The 17,279-nt window shown below is 57.9% G+C and overlaps 1 protein-coding gene across 1 annotated transcript in view; it reads left to right on the top strand.

Moving 5' to 3' along the window:
• dars1 (aspartyl-tRNA synthetase 1) overlaps nt 1–17,279 on the top strand; it is a 94,865-nt gene that overhangs the window by 1,141 nt on the left and 76,445 nt on the right. The gene's annotated exons all lie outside the window — the stretch shown is intronic.

Below are 17,279 nucleotides of genomic sequence, written 5' to 3'. Positions count from 1 at the left end.
CTACATCCCCCCACCTCACCCTGCACTACATCCCCCCACCCCACCCCGCACTACATCCCCCCCACCCCACCCCGCACTACATCCCCCCACCCCCCACCTCACCCCGCACTACATCCCCCCACCCCACCCCGCACTACATCCCCCCACCCCACCCCGCACTACATCCCCCCACCCCACCCCGCACTACATCCCCCCACCCCACCCCGCACTACATCCCCCCACCCCACCCCGCACTACATCCCCCCACCTCACCCCGCACTACATCCCCCCACCCCCCACCCCACCCCGCACTACATCCCCCCACCCCCCACCTCACCCAGCACTACATCCCCCCACCCCCCACCTCACCCAGCACTACATCCCCCCACCTCACCCCGCACTACATCCCCCCACCCCCCACCTCACCCAGCAATACATCCCCCCCACCTCACCCCGCACTACATCCCCCCACCCCCCACCCCACCCCGCACTACATCCCCCCCACCCCCCACCTCACCCCGCACTACATCCCCCCACCCCCCACCCCGCACTACATCCCCCCAACCCCACCCCGCACTACATCCCCCCCACCCCCCACCCCACCCCGCACTACATCCCCCCACCCCCCACCCCACCCCGCACTACATCCCCCCACCTCACCCTGCACTACATCCCCCCACCCCACCCCGCACTACATCCCCCCCACCCCCCACCCCACCCCGCACTACATCCCCCCACCCCCCACCTCACCCCGCACTACATCCCCCCACCCCACCCCGCACTACATCCCCCACCCCACCCCGCACTACATCCCCCCACCCCCCACCTCACCCCGCACTACATCCCCCCACCCCCCACCTCACCCCGCACTACATCCCCCCACCCCCACCCCACCCCGCACAACATCCCCTCACCCCCCACCCCACCCCGCACTACATCCCCCCCACCCCCCAACCACATCCCCCCCACCCCCCACCTCACCACGCACTACATCCCCCCCACCTCACCCCGCACTACATCCCCCCCACCCCCCACCTCACCCTGCACTACATCCCCCCCACCCCCCACCTCACCCCGCACTACATCCCCCCCACCCCCCACCTCACCCCGCACTACATCCCCCCACCCCACACCTCACCCCGCACTACATCCCCCCACCCCCCACCTCACCCCGCACTACATCCCCCCCACCTCACCCGCACTACATCCCCCCACCTCACCCCGCACTACACCCCCCCCCCACCCCCCACCTCACCCCGCACTACATCCCCCCCACCCCCCACCTCACCCCGCACTACATCCCCCAACCCCCACCTCACCCCGCACTACACCCCCCCACCTCACCCCGCACTACACCCCCCCACCTCACCCCGCACTACACCCCCCCACCCCCCACCTCACCCCGCACTACATCCCCTCACCCCGCACTACATCCCCCCACCTCACCCCGCACTACATCCCCTCCACCCCCCACCTCACCCCGCACTACATCCCCCACCCCCCACCTCACCCCGCACTACATCCCCCCACACCCCCCACCTCACCCCGCACTACATCCCCCCAACCCCACCTCACCCCGCACTACATCCCCCCACCTCACCCCGCACTACACCCCCCCACCTCACCCCGCACTACACCCCCCCACCCCCCACCTCACCCCGCACTACATCCCCTCACCCCGCACTACATCCCCCCACCTCACCCCGCACTACATCCCCTCCACCCCCCACCTCACCCCGCACTACATCCCCCACCCCCCACCTCACCCCGCACTACATCCCCCCACACCCCCCACCTCACCCCGCACTACATCCCCCCAACCCCACCTCACCCCGCACTACATCCCCCCACCTCACCCCGCACTACATCCCCCCCACCCCCCACCTCACCCCGCACTACATCCGCCCACCCCCCACCTCACCCCGCACTACATCCCCCCACCCCCCACCTCACCCGCACTACATCCCCCCACCTCACCCCGCACTACATCCCCACCCCACCCCGCACTACATCCCCCCACCCACCACCTCACCCCGCACTACATCCCCCCACCCCCCACCTCACCCCGCACTACATCCCCCCCACCCCCCACCTCACCCCGCACTACATCCCCCCCACCCCCCACCTCACCCCGCACTACATCCCCCCACCCCCCACCTCACCCCGCACTACATCCCCCCCCAACCCCAACCTCACCCCGCACTACATCCCCCCCCAACCCCCACCTCACACCGCACTACATCTCCCCACCCCCCACCTCACCCCGCACTACATCTCCCCACCCCCCACCTCACCCCGCACTACATCTCCCCATCCCCCCACCTCACCCCGCACTACATCTCCCCACCCCCCACCTCACCCCGCACTACATCTCCCCACCCCCCACCTCACCCCGCACTACATCCCCCCACCCCCCACCTCACCCAGCACTACATCCCCCCCACCCCCCACCTCACCCCGCACTACATCCCCCCACCCCCCACCTCACCCCGCACTACATCCCCCCCCACCCCCCACCTCACCCCGCACTACATCCCCCCACCCCCCACCTCACCCCGCACTACATCCCCCCACCCCCCACCTCACCCCGCACTACAGCCCCCACCCCCCACCTCACCCGCACTACATCCCCCCACCCCCCACCTCACCCGCACTACATCCCCCCACCTCACCCCGCACTACATCCCCCCACCTCACCCCGCACTACATCCCCCCCAACCCCCCACCTTACCCCGCACTACATCCCCCCCCACACCCCACCTCACCCCGCACGACATCCCACCACCCTCCACCCCACCCCACACTACATCCCCCCCCACACCCGACCTCACCCCGCACTACATCCCCCCCACCCCGCATCACATCCCATCCCCACCCCGCATCACATCCCATCCCCACCCCGCATCACATCCCATCCCCACCCCGCATCACATCCCATCCCCACCCCGCATCACATCACCCCCCCACCCCGCATCACATCCCCCCCCCCACCCCGCATCACATCCCCCCCCCACCCCGCATCACATCCCCCCCCACCCCGCATCACATCCCCCCCCCACCCCGCATCACATCCCCCCCCCCACCCCGCATCACATCCCCCCCCACCCCGCATCACATCCCCACCCCCACCCCGCATCACATCCCCACCCCCACCCCGCATCTCATCCCCACCCCCACCCCGCATCTCATCCCCCCCAACCCACCCTGCACTACATCCCCCCCACCCTGCACTACATCCCCCCCCACCCTGCACTACATCCCCCCCTCCCCGCATCACATCCCCCCACGCCGCACTACACCCCCCCCACCCCGCACTACACCCCCCCCACCCCGCACTACACCCCCCCCACCCCGCACTAGATTAGATAAGATTAGATTACATTACAGTGTGGAAACAGGCCCTTCGGCCCAACAAGTCCACACCGACCCGCCAAAGCGAAACCCACCCATACCCCTACATTTACCCATTACCTAACACTACGGGCAATTTAGCATGGCCAATTCACCTGACCCTGCACATCTTTTGGACTGTGGGAGGAAACCGGAGCACCCGGAGGAAACCCACGCAGACACGGGGAGAACATGCAAACTCCACACAGTCAGTCGCCTCAGGCGGGAATTGAACCCGGTTCTCAGGCGCTGTGAGGCAGCAGTGCTAACCACTGTGCCACCGTGCCGCCCACTACACCCCCCCCACCCCGCACTACACCCCCCCCACCCCGCACTACACCCCCCCCACCCCGCACTACACCCCCCCCACCCCGCACTACACCCCCCCCACCCCGCACTACACCCCCCCACCCCGCACTACACCCCCCCCACCCCGCACTACACCCCCCCCACCCCGCACTACACCCCCCCACCCCGCACTACACCCCCCCACCCCGCACTACACCCCCCCACCCCGCATCACATCTCCCCCCCCCACCCCGCATCACATCCCCCCAACCCCGCACTACACCTCCCCACCCCGCATCACACCCCCCCACCCCGCACTACACCCCCCCACCCCGCACTACACCCCCCCACCCCGCACTACACCCCCCCACCCCGCACTACACCCCCCCACCCCGCAATACACCCGCCCACCCCGCAATACACCCCCCCACCCCGCACTACACCCCCCCACCCCGCACTACACCCCCCCACCCCGCACTACACCCCCCCACCCCGCACTACACCCCCCCACCCCGCACTACACCCCCCCACCCCGCACTACACCCCCCCACCCCGCACTACACCCCCCCACCCCGCACTACACCCCCCCACCCCGCACTACACCCCCCCCACCCCGCACTACACCCCCCCCACCCCGCACTACACCCCCCCACCCCGCACTACACCCCCCCACCCCGCACTACACCCCCCCACCCCGCACTACACCCCCCCACCCCGCACTACACCCCCCCACCCCGCACTACACCCCCCCACCCCGCACTACACCCCCCCACCCCGCACTACACCCCCCCACCCCGCACTACACCCCCCCACCCCGCACTACACCCCCCCACCCACCCCCCCACCCCGCACTACCCCCCCCCCGCACTACACACCCCCCCACCCCGCACTACACCCCCCCACCCCGCACTACACCCCCCCCACCCCGCACTACACCCCCCCACCCCGCACTACACCCCCCCACCCCGCACTACACCCCCCCACCCCGCACTACACCCCCCCACCCCGCACTACACCCCCCCACCCCGCACTACACCCCCCCACCCCGCACTACACCCCTCCACCCCGCACTACACCCCCCCACCCCGCACTACACCCCCCCACCCCGCACTACACCCCCCCACCCCGCACTACACCCCCCCCACCCCGCACTACACCCCCCCACCCCGCACTACACCCCCCACCCCGCACTACACCCCCCCACCCCGCACTACACCCCCCCACCCCGCACTACACCCCCCCACCCCGCACTACACCCCCCCACCCCGCACTACAAGCCCCCCACCCCGCATCACAAGACCCCCCACCCCGCATCACAAGACCCCCCACCCCGCATCACAAGACCCCCCACCCCGCATCACATGCCCCCCCACCCCGCATCACATCCCCCCCCACCCCGCATCACATCCCCCCCCACCCCGCATCACATCCCCCCCACCCCGCATCACATCCCCCCCCACCCCGCATCACATCCCCCCCCACCCCGCATCACATCCCCCCCCACCCCGCATCACATCCCCCCCCACCCCGCATCACATCCCCCCCCACCCCGCATCACATCCCCCCCCACCCCGCATCACATCCCCCCCCACCCCGCATCACATCCCCCCCCACCCCGCATCACATCCCCCCCCACCCCGCATCACATCCCCCCCCACCCCGCATCACATCCCCCCCCACCCCGCATCACATCCCCCCCCACCCCGCATCACATCCCCCCCCACCCCGCATCACATCCCCCCCCACCCCGCATCACATCCCCCCCCACCCCGCATCACATCCCCCCCCACCCCGCATCACATCCCCCCCCACCCCGCATCACATCCCCCCCCCACCCCGCATCACATCCCCCCCCACCCCGCATCACATCCCCCCCCACCCCGCATCACATCCCCCCCCACCCCGCACCACATCCCCCCCCCACCCCGCACCACATCCCCCCCCCACCCCGCACCACATTCCCCCCCCACCCCGCACCACATTCCCCCCCCACCCCGCACCACATTCCCCCACCCACCCTGCACCACATTCCCCCACCCACCCTGCACCACATTCCCCCACCCACCCTGCACCACAATACCCTACCCACCCTGCACCACATCCAACAACTCCACATCCCCCCATTCCACTCCACATCCCCTCCATCCCATCCCATTCCACTCCACATCCCCTCCATCCCATTCCACTCCACATCCCCTCCATCCCATTCCACATCCTCCAACTCCACATTCCCACCCCCACACCACGTCCACGCACTCCACGTTCCCTCATCCCACTCCACATCCCCCCCACTTCACATCCCCCCCATCCCACACCACATCCCCCCACTCCACGTTCCCCATGTCCCACACCACATCCCCCAACTTCAAATCCCCCCCATCCCACTCCACATGCCTACCCATCCCATTACACATCCCTACCCATCCCATTACACATCCCCCCATCCCATTCCACATCCACTTCCCATCCCATTCCACATCCCCTCTCCTCCCCATCCCATTCCACGTCCCCTCCCCATCCCATTCCACGTCCCCTCCCCATCCCATTCCACGTCCCCTCCCCATCCCATTCCACTTCCCCTCCCCATCCCATTCCACATCCCCCCACCCCACATCCTCCCCATCCCATTCCACATCCTCCAACTCATCATTCCCCCCCCTACACACCACATCCACCCACTCCACGTTCCCTCATCACACACCACATCCACCCACTCCACGTTCCCTCATCCCACTCCACATCCCCCCCCCACTTCACATTTCCCCCCCATCCCACACCACATCCCCCTCATCCCATTCCACATCACCCCCATCCCATTCCACATCCTCCCTATCCCATTCCACATCCTCCAACTCCACATTCCCCCCCCACACACCACATCCACCCACTTCATATTCCCCCATCCCACATCACACTACATTCTTCCCCGTCACACCACACTACATCGCCCCCCCCACCATATTGCCCCCCCCTCACCCCCCACCATATTGCCCCCCCTCACCCCCCACCGCCACATTGCCCCCCTCACCCCCCACCACATTGCCCCCCTCACCCCCCACCACATTGCCCCCCTCACCCCCCACCACATTGCCCCCCTCACCCCCCACCACATTGCCCCCCTCACCCCCCACCACATTGCCCCCCTCACCCCCACCACATTGCCCCCCTCACCCCCCACCACATTGCCCCCGTCACCCCCCACCACATTGCCCCCGTCACCCCCCACCACATTGCCCCCGTCACCCCCCACCACATTGCCCCCGTCAAACCCCCCACACACATTGCCCCCGTCACCCCCCACCACATTGCCCCCGTCACCCCCCACCACATTGCCCCCCTCACACCCCACCACATTGCCCCCCTCACCCCCACCACATTGCCCCCCCTCACCCCCCCACCACATTGCCCCCCTCACCCCCCACCACATTGCCCCTCTCCACCCCCACCACATTGCCCCTCTCACCCCCACCACATTGCCCCTCTCACCCCCACCACATTGCCCCTCTCACCCCCCACCACATTGCCCCTCTCACCCCCCACCACATTGCCCCTCCCACCCCCCACCCACATTGCCCCTCCCACCCCCCACCACATTGCCCCTCTCACCCCCCACCACATTGCCCCTCTCACCCCCCACCACATTGCCCCTCTCACCCTCCACCACATTGCCCCTCTCACCCCTCCACCACATTGCCCCTCTCACCCCCCACCACATTGCCCCTCTCACCCCCCACCACATTGCCCCTCTCACCCCCCACCACATTGCCCCTCTCACCCCCCACCACATTGCCCCTCTCACCCCCCACCACATTGCCCCTCTCACCCCCCACCACATTGCCCCTCTCACCCCCCACCACATTGCCCCTCTCACCCCCACCACATTGCCCCTCTCACCCCCACCACATTGCCCCTCTCACCCCCCACCACATTGCCCCTCTCACCCCCCACCACATTGCCCCTCTCACCCCCCACCACATTGCCCCTCTCACCCCCCACCACATTGCCCCTCTCACCCCCCACACATTGCCCCTCTCACCCCCCACCACATTGCCCCTCTCACCCCCACCACATTGCCCCTCTCACCCCCCACCACATTGCCCCTCTCACCCCCCACCACATTGCCCCTCTCACCCCCACCACATTGCCCCTCTCAACCCCCCACCACATTGCCCCCTCACCCCCACCACATTGCCCCTCTCCACCCCCACCACATTGCCCCTCTCACCCCCCACCACATTGCCCCTCTCACCCCCCACCACATTGCCCCTCTCACCCCCCACCACATTGCCCCTCTCACCCCCCACCACATTGCCCCTCTCACCCCCACCACATGCCCCTCTCACCCCCACCACATTGCCCCTCTCACCCCCCACCACATTGCCCCTCTCACCCCCCCACCACATTGCCCCTCTCACCCCCCACCACTTGCCCCTCTCACCCCCCACCACATTGCCCCTCTCACCCCCCACCACATTGCCCCTCTCACCCCCCACCACATTGCCCCTCTCACCCCCACCACATTGCCCCCTCTCACCCCCCACCACATTGCCCCTCTCACCCCCCACCACATTGCCCCTCCTCACCCCCCACCACATTGCCCTCTCACCCCCCACCACATTGCCCCTCTCCACCCCCCCACATTGCCCTCTCACCCCCCACCACATTGCCCCTCTCACCCCCCACCACATTGCCCCTCTCACCCCCCACCACATTGCCCCTCTCACCCCCACCACATTGCCCTCTCCACCCCCCCACCACATTGCCCCTCTCACCCCACCACATTGCCCCCTCTCACCCCCACCACATTGCCCCTCTCACCCCCCACCACATTGCCCCTCTCACCCCCCACCACATTGCCCCTCTCACCCCCCACCACATTGCCCCTCTCACCCCCCCACCACATTGCCCCTCTCACCCCCCACCACATTGCCCCTCTCACCCCCCACCACATTGCCCCTCTCACCCCCCACCACATTGCCCCTCTCACCCCCCACCACATTGCCCCTCTCACCCCCCACCACATTGCCCCTCTCACCCCCACCACATTGCCCCTCTCACCCCCCACCACATTGCCCCCCTCACCCCCACCACATTGCCCCTCTCACCCCCCACCACATTGCCCCTCTCACCCCCCACCACATTGCCCCTCTCACCCCCCACCACATTGCCCCTCTCACCCCCCACCACATTGCCCCTCTCACCCCCCACCACATTGCCCCCCTCACCCCCACCACATTGCCCCTCTCACCCCCCACCACCATTGCCCCTCTCACCCCCCACCACATTGCCCCTCTCACCCCCCACCACATTGCCCCTCTCACCCCCCACCACATTGCCCCTCTCACCCCCACCACATTGCCCCTCTCACCCCCCACCACATTGCCCCTCTCACCCCCACCACATTGCCCCTCTCACCCCCCACCACATTGCCCCTCTCACCCCCCACCACATTGCCCCTCTCACCCCCCACCACATTGCCCCTCTCACCCCCCACCACATTGCCCCTCTCACCCCCCACCACATTGCCCCTCTCACCCCCCACCACATTGCCCCTCTCACCCCCCACCACATTGCCCCTCTCACCCCCCACCACATTGCCCCTCTCACCCCCCACCACATTGCCCCTCTCACCCCCCACCACATTGCCCCTCTCACCCCCCACCACATTGCCCCTCTCACCCCCCACCACATTGCCCCTCTCACCCCCCACCACATTGCCCCTCTCACCCCCCACCACATTGCCCCTCTCACCCCCCACCACATTGCCCCTCTCACCCCCCACCACATTGCCCCTCTCACCCCCCACCACATTGCCCCTCTCACCCCCCACCACATTGCCCCTCTCACCCCCCACCACATTGCCCCTCTCACCCCCCACCACATTGCCCCTCTCACCCCCCACCACATTGCCCCTCTCACCCCCCACCACATTGCCCCTCTCACCCCCCACCACATTGCCCCTCTCACCCCCCACCACATTGCCCCTCTCACCCCCCACCACATTGCCCCTCTCACCCCCCACCACATTGCCCCTCTCACCCCCCACCACATTGCCCCTCTCACCCCCCATCACATTGCCCCTCTCACCCCCCACCACATTGCCCCTCTCACCCCCCACCACATTGCCCCTCTCACCCCCCACCACATTGCCCCTCTCACCCCCCACCACATTGCCCCTCTCACCCCCCACCACATTGCCCCTCTCACCCCCCACCACATTGCCCCTCTCACCCCCCACCACATTGCCCCTCTCACCCCCCACCACATTGCCCCTCTCACCCCCCACCACATTGCCCCTCTCACCCCCCACCACATTGCCCCTCTCACCCCCCACCACATTGCCCCTCTCACCCCCCACCACATTGCCCCTCTCATCCCCCCACCACATTTCCCCCGTCACCCCCCCACCACATTTCCCCCGTCACCCCCCACCACATTTCCCCCGTCACCCCCCCCCCCCACCACATTTCCCCCGTCACCCCCCCCCACCACATTGCCCCCGTCACCCCCCCACCACATTGCCCCCGTCACCCCCCCACCACATTGCCCCCGTCACCCCCCCACCACATTTCCCCCGTCACCCCCCACCACATTTCCCCCGTCACCCCCCCCACCACATTTCCCCCGTCACCCCCCCCCACCACATTTCCCCCGTCACCCCCCCCACCACATTTCCCCCGTCACCCCCCCCACCACAAATCCCCCGTCACCCCCCCACCACATTTCCCCCGTCACCCCCCCACCACATTTCCCCCGTCACCCCCCCACCACATTTCCCCCGTCACCCCCCCCCCACCACATTTCCCCCGTCACCCCCCCCACCACATTGCCCCCGTCACCCCCCCCACCACATTGCCCCCGTCACCCCCCCACCACATTGCCCCCGTCACCCCCCCACCACATTGCCCCCGTCACCCCCCCACCACATTGCCCCCGTCACCCCCCCACCACATTGCCCCCGTCACCCCCCCACCACATTGCCCCCGTCACCCCCCCACCACATTGCCCCCGTCACCCCCCCACCACATTGCCCCCGTCACCCCCCCACCACATTGCCCCCGTCACCCCCCCCACCACATTGCCCCCGTCACCCCCCCACCACATTGCCCCCGTCACCCCCCCACCACATTGCCCCCGTCACCCCCCCACCACATTGCCCCCGTCACCCCCCCACCACATTGCCCCCGTCACCCCCCCACCACATTGCCCCCGTCACCCCCCCACCACATTGCCCCCCCGTCACCCCCCCACCACATTGCCCCCCCGTCACCCCCCCACCACATTGCTCCCCCGTCACCCCCCCACCACATTGCCCCCCCTCACTCCCCCACCACATTGCCCCCCCCACCACATTCCACCCCCTCACTCCCCCACCACATTCCACCCCCTCACCCCCCCACCACATTCCACCAACAACACATCATCCCCACACCACACCACTCTCTCCCCCACATCCCATATCACAACCCACTTCCCTTGCCACATTCTGCCCCCCCCCCCCATATCCCGCATTCCTCCTCACCTTCAACTACCCCACCACATGAGCAAACTTCTCACTGTTTCTCCAAGAGTTATTGGAATATCCCCCAGGCTGAGCACCAAAACACACTAGGATCCCGGGGAATTCCCCTGGTCCCCACCCAAATTATTATGGTACCATGGGAATCCCCTCCTACTCACTGACCCCTATGAGCACCAATAACTTGCATTTGTAATTATTTTAAATCAACTTTTTAAAAATATGTTACAATACACCACTGGTAGAGGCGATATAGAGTCATAGAGATGTACAGCATGGAAACAGACCCTTCGGTCCAACTCACCTGGCTTATTCGTAGGAATACCACTGCTGTGTCATAAGTCTTTTGACATGCATTTATATAGGGTTATTAGTATAGTAAAATGCCTGAAAGCATTTCCCAAATGTGTTATCGAACAATATTTGACACTCCGCTATGCATTATGGAATATCGTCAAAAGCTTTACCAAATCAGTATCTTTTTGGGTAGGTTTTGAAGGAAGATAGGGGGTTCAATTTCCAAAGGGCGTTTGATAAAATGCTATACAGTAAACCCATCAGCAAAATTGAAACTGGTGAAATAAAAGGCGTATGAATGCAACAATGATTAGTGAACAAGAAACAAAAAATAATCAATGTCTTTGTTTGGACTAGACCATATACAGTGGGGAATTCCACTGCACAGTATTAGCACATTGCTCTTCTTGATCCTTATTTAATGATTTAGACTTGGGTGTACAGGGCACAATCAGGCTATGTAGAGGACAAACCTTGGAAGTATTATGAACTGTGAAAGAGCTGGTGGAATGGTGGATGCATGATAAAAATTTAACACCGGTAGAAAGCATTTGGTTGACAAACAAATATCTAAAGGGTACAATTCAGATAGAGCTCTGGGAACAGACAGACCTAGGGGAATATATGTACAAATAAAGAGTGGGAGAATTACCAGACTGGTTATATTTGATGACAGTCAGAATTTTTGGGTTGGATTATTCTGATTTGGTCAGTGTTCAGGGACAGGAGAGTGTGACACTGAGTGAGGGAGGGAAGGTGACCCAGATGACAGATCTTATACTTTGTAGATGTGCAATGTGTTTGAGGTTCCGTCAACTTAGCTGGGTGAGACAGGGAGTGACAGCAGGATAAACTAGCTGACCATGTTACATTAAACCACTCAAGGGGTGATTAAGAAGATATATGGTGGAAGTAGGGGACATATGGTGAGGGAGATTGACACTGTTCTTTGCAGTAAAGTGCATGAGTCCATAAGTCTCTGTTGCCCACCTGGTGCTAGGGCTCAGGGCATCTGCTAACAGCTGGAAAGGAACTTGCAATGTGAGGGAGAGGATCTAGTGGTTGTTTTCTGTGTAGATACTAACAATGTAGGCAGGACAAAGAACGTAGTTGTGCGTTATCAGAATGAGGAGCTAGATAACAAATTAATAAAGAGAACCTAAAGGTCATAATCTTTGCATTATTATTTGAGCTACGTGCGAATTGGCATTGACAAATCAGATCAGAGAAATTAGTTTGTGGCTAAAAGAATGTTCTGGCAGAAATGAGTTCCAGTGTGTGCACCATTTTTAAAGAAAGTGGAATCTGCACCAATGGGATTGCCTCCACCTGAATTGTGCTGGGGCCTGTGTCTTTGCCAATTGCGTAGCAGGTGAAATAGAGAAGATTTTAAACTGAAACAAGGCTTCAAATTTGGAATAATGCTGTAAATCAAAAAATAAGCTCAGGTTCAAAGAGAAAGGTATTACTATGGGAAATAATAAACAGACTATGACAGGAATAGAAAGTATTTATCATGTCCTCCCATTTCTAAGAGTCACCTAACAGGTAAGATTAAGATTTACAAAGAGAATAAAAGAATAACGCTAAAGGCTCTATCTGAATGAATGTAGAACATAACAAGTACTGTGGACAAAAGGGAACCAATGGATGTATGATCACTTGAATTTTTAAAAGAATTTGATGAGGTGGAATATCAAGGGTTAACTACAGAAAATAAAAGCTTATGTCATAAGAGGTAACGTATTAACATGGATGAAGGATTGATTAGAAAACAGAAATCAGAGAATAGATGTAAATTAGTCTTTTTCAAGTTGGTAGGCAGTATTTCCTCCAAGTTCCTTTCCAGCTTCAGGGGCCTCCAAAGTCAGTGCATGGCAATGACTCCCTGAACTGGAAGTCAATGCCACAGCTGGTGTGCTGATGTTGATCACCATGCACAGAACAGCAGAGCAGCTGTGTGCATCTTCAGAAATTAAGATTAGTTCCATGAGGGGAACAATTACCCACCAGTAATCAATGTCTTAAGAAATTTGAATTTTAGAACAGAAAATAATAACCCAAACATTTAAAGCATGGACTCATAGAGAGGTAGAGCACGGAAACAGGCCTTTCGGTCCAACCCGTCCACTTCGACCCCATGTCCTAACCTAATCTAGTCCCATTTGCCAGCATTTGGTCCATATCCCTCTAAATCCTCCATCTTCATATGCCCCTCCAGAAGCCTTTTAGATGCTGTAATTGTACCAGCCTCCACCACTTCCTCTGGCAGCTCATTTCATAAATGCATCACACTGCGCATGAAAAGGTTGCCCCTTAGGTTCCTTTTAAATCTTTCCTCTCTTACTCTAAACTTATGCCCTCTAATTCTGGCCCTCTAATCCTGCTCTGATTTGCCTTTCCAAAATGCAGCTCCTCACATTTATCTAAATGAAACTACATCTGCCACTCCTTTGCCCATTGGCCCATTAGCCCATCTGATCAAGATCCCGTTGTACTCTGAGGTAACCTTCTTCACCATCCACTGCACCTCCAATTTTGATGTCATCTGCAAAGTTACTAACTATACCTGCTATGTCACATCCGAATCATTTATATAAATGAACAAACAGCAGTGGACCCAGCATTAATCCATGTGGTGCACCGATGCTTGTGGCACACCACTGGTCCCAGGCCTCCAGTCTGAAAGGCAACCCTCCACCATCAGTTTCTATCTTCTACCTTTGAGCTATTTCTGTATCAAAATGGCTAGTTCTCCCTGTATTCCATGAGATCTCACCTTGCTAACCAGTCTACCATGAGGAACCTTGTTGAATGCCTTCCTGAAATCCAGAAAGGTCACATCCACTACTCTGTCCTCATCAATCTTATTACTTCTTCAAAAAACTCAATCAAGTTTGTGAGACACAATTTCCCACGCACAAAACCATGATGTCTATCCCTAATCAGTCCTTGCCTTTCCAAATGCATGTAAATGCTTTACCTCAGGATTCCCTCCAACAACTTGCCCATGACCGATATCAGGCTCACCGGTCTGTAGTTCCCTGGCTTTTCCTTACCACTGTTCCTAAATAGTGGCACCATGTTTGCCCACCTCCAGTCTTCCAGCACCTCTCAGCAACATTTTTATAGAAGTGCTAAGTATTAGAGTGAATCCAATCTAAAAAATCTTATAGAAGACAACAAAATGCTATAAAGTCTATTTTATCGTTTCAACCATTGTGAGGCAAACTCCAAGTCCATTGTCAAATGATTGATGGAAGCAGGAACAGGAGGAGCATTTTTCTATGCAGTTCATATTTCAAAATGATTTTCTGTTTATTTTGGTAAATTCTTGGCACATATTGGTAAATGCTTGATCTCCGATACAGTACACACAAAAAAATCTTTGGTACCTGTTTGGATAGAATTAGTCCATTTTAAACACTTGGTCATGATAATTATTTTGTCTAATCTGAGCTTTTCTAATGGATATAATACCTTGAGTGGTTATTATTATGAGTTGCATTATGAATTGAGTGTAGAACTGATTTCCCACGGAATTAGGTTAGAGGAAAATATTAGAAAGGTGCTGTCTTTTCTACTGGAAGAAGAATCTACAAAATCAAACTGTTCTGCTTTGCTATGATAAAAATTTAGCAGTCTCTAAATAACTACTTGTATGATTGAATCGCACAGGCCACGACAGAGACAAGTAAAAGTTACTGGCCTGGTACACTTTGACATTAACATGTCCACCTCCATTAAAGTATCTTTTGTTTTGCTTCTTACTCACCCAGCAGGTAATCCCGACATTTTAAAATCACTTATTACATAAAGAAAATCTTTATGATGTACTGACCTTTCATTAATTTAAATGCATCTCTTCTGTTCCTAATATCTGGGATTCTGGAGAAGTATTCTGGATTTATCTCGGTTCATTTGCCCAACCTAAGGTGCTTCATCATAAAACATTTATCTATAAGAAAGAAACCGCATCAGTTTACAACAAATTCCGAATGACTGTACGTTAAGTACATTTTCCAAAAGATAGATGATGTGATTTAAAGTAAGACAAGTGGGGTTTAGTAATTTAAATTAGATAACACTTAATTCAGAACTGTAGTTTTTGCATTTGGGTCATTGGACCTTGGTGTTCAAGTTACTTAGATTAATTGATGGAATAACAAAATAGATGGAATAATTGAATCAGATAAATTGAGTAAAATCTGCATGCTCAATCTGGTCTCTCTCCATTTGGTGTGATCTCTCAGTGACCCATCTGGGTGATTGTGTTTTTATATTTGTGTTTCTTTAAAAGAGTGTGAAGGGTCACTTATAAACAGCAGAACTGAACATTGTCATATTAGTTTTGGAGTGGAGTCCTGATTGGCATTTTGCCAGATTCTAATACTGGATTTTATTGCTAGCAAGATTTTTTTCAGGCATTTCTGTAAGTGTTACGTGAAGGAAATCACTGCTAGGATTTTCCTGTTTATCAGAGGAAGCTTGAACATGAAATTTCTGTTATGGTCTCACCATTCATAAAACTTGCAGGTGTAGCAATTCACAACTTTGAGCAGCTGGATTTTAAAGAAAACAATTTAATTGTTATGCCTAGTCATAAATTTGACAAGATTGTATCAAAGCTAATATACGCAGCATGGTCAGATACTGAGGTCTAATAAGTGAATGAAATACAAGTAAATGTCCTCTCATATTAAAGTGGTTTATTTTCAAAATAAAGAATGTTAGAATATTTTGTGGTTCATTTATGAAGCCAGTAATGTTTAAGATAATTGAAATCTGTTGGGACCAAAGATGGAAATATCCTAAAGGCAAATGTAAAGGCTTTTATACGTGACAACAAGGGGGTAGAAGATCATGTTTCAGCTGCACGATTGTGGTAAAGAGATATGAGATAAAAGTGAGTACATATAATTACATCTTCAATTATATGCTATAATTCAACAATATAAAGGAGTGACAGTGAAATAGCTTTCAGGATTTCAATAACCTATTCCTGTTATTTAAAATTTGGAGATGCTGGTGTTGGACTGGCAGGGGCAAAATTAAAAATCTCTCAACACGAGGTTATAGTCCAACAGGAATAAACCTGTTGGACTATAACCTGGCATTGTGTGATTTTTAACTCTGTTATTTAAGCTGTTAACAAATTCATAAAGATTATGTATATCCCTAATTTAGAAAAGCAATTTGACGTACAAGAAAAAGCTGCATTTTGCACAAAAGAGGGAATGTGCCTTTCGCATTTGCTCCTCAAATTTGCCAACTTTAACATTCACATCATCTTCCTACCAGTTACTCACCTCATGTTACACTTTGTGGAACCTCCTTCATTAGTTAAGCTCTTCCCAATCAACTTATAACCAGCATCTCCATTAACAGCTTCTCTTCTGTCGAATACTGTCAGCTTTTGTATCTCTGGTGATATATCTTTGATTCATTGCTATTACTTACCTGCTTGATGTCCTTAGAATATCATTTGGGATGGGGGTGGACATTCAGATCCAGCTCCACCTCTCTGTCATTAATCTTGATCTCTCCATTGCTTCTGTTGTCATACACCTTGTCAGGTATTGGTTCATCAATGATACACAGTTTCTTTGAATTAGCCATTGAAAACTTAAGCCATTCATTCTCTTCAGCCTTGTCAAATGAGCTGGGCATTTGACGTTGGCAAAAATTTCATCTCCCTCTCTGATCAGATTGCAAGCGATCTCAGCATGTAACTAGATCCAGAGCTGAACTTCAGTCCACATATCTTCACTGTAGCATAGATTCATGCTCACCGTAGCATGGATTC

Source organism: Chiloscyllium plagiosum, unplaced genomic scaffold (genome assembly GCF_037043375.1).
Source record: "Chiloscyllium plagiosum isolate Xiang-an unplaced genomic scaffold, Cpla_swu_hap1 HiC_scaffold_7, whole genome shotgun sequence".
Taxonomy (NCBI): Eukaryota; Metazoa; Chordata; class Chondrichthyes; order Orectolobiformes; family Hemiscylliidae; genus Chiloscyllium; species Chiloscyllium plagiosum.
Note: the sequence above shows the minus strand (reverse complement) of the source record. Positions and strands in the feature narration are given on the sequence as shown.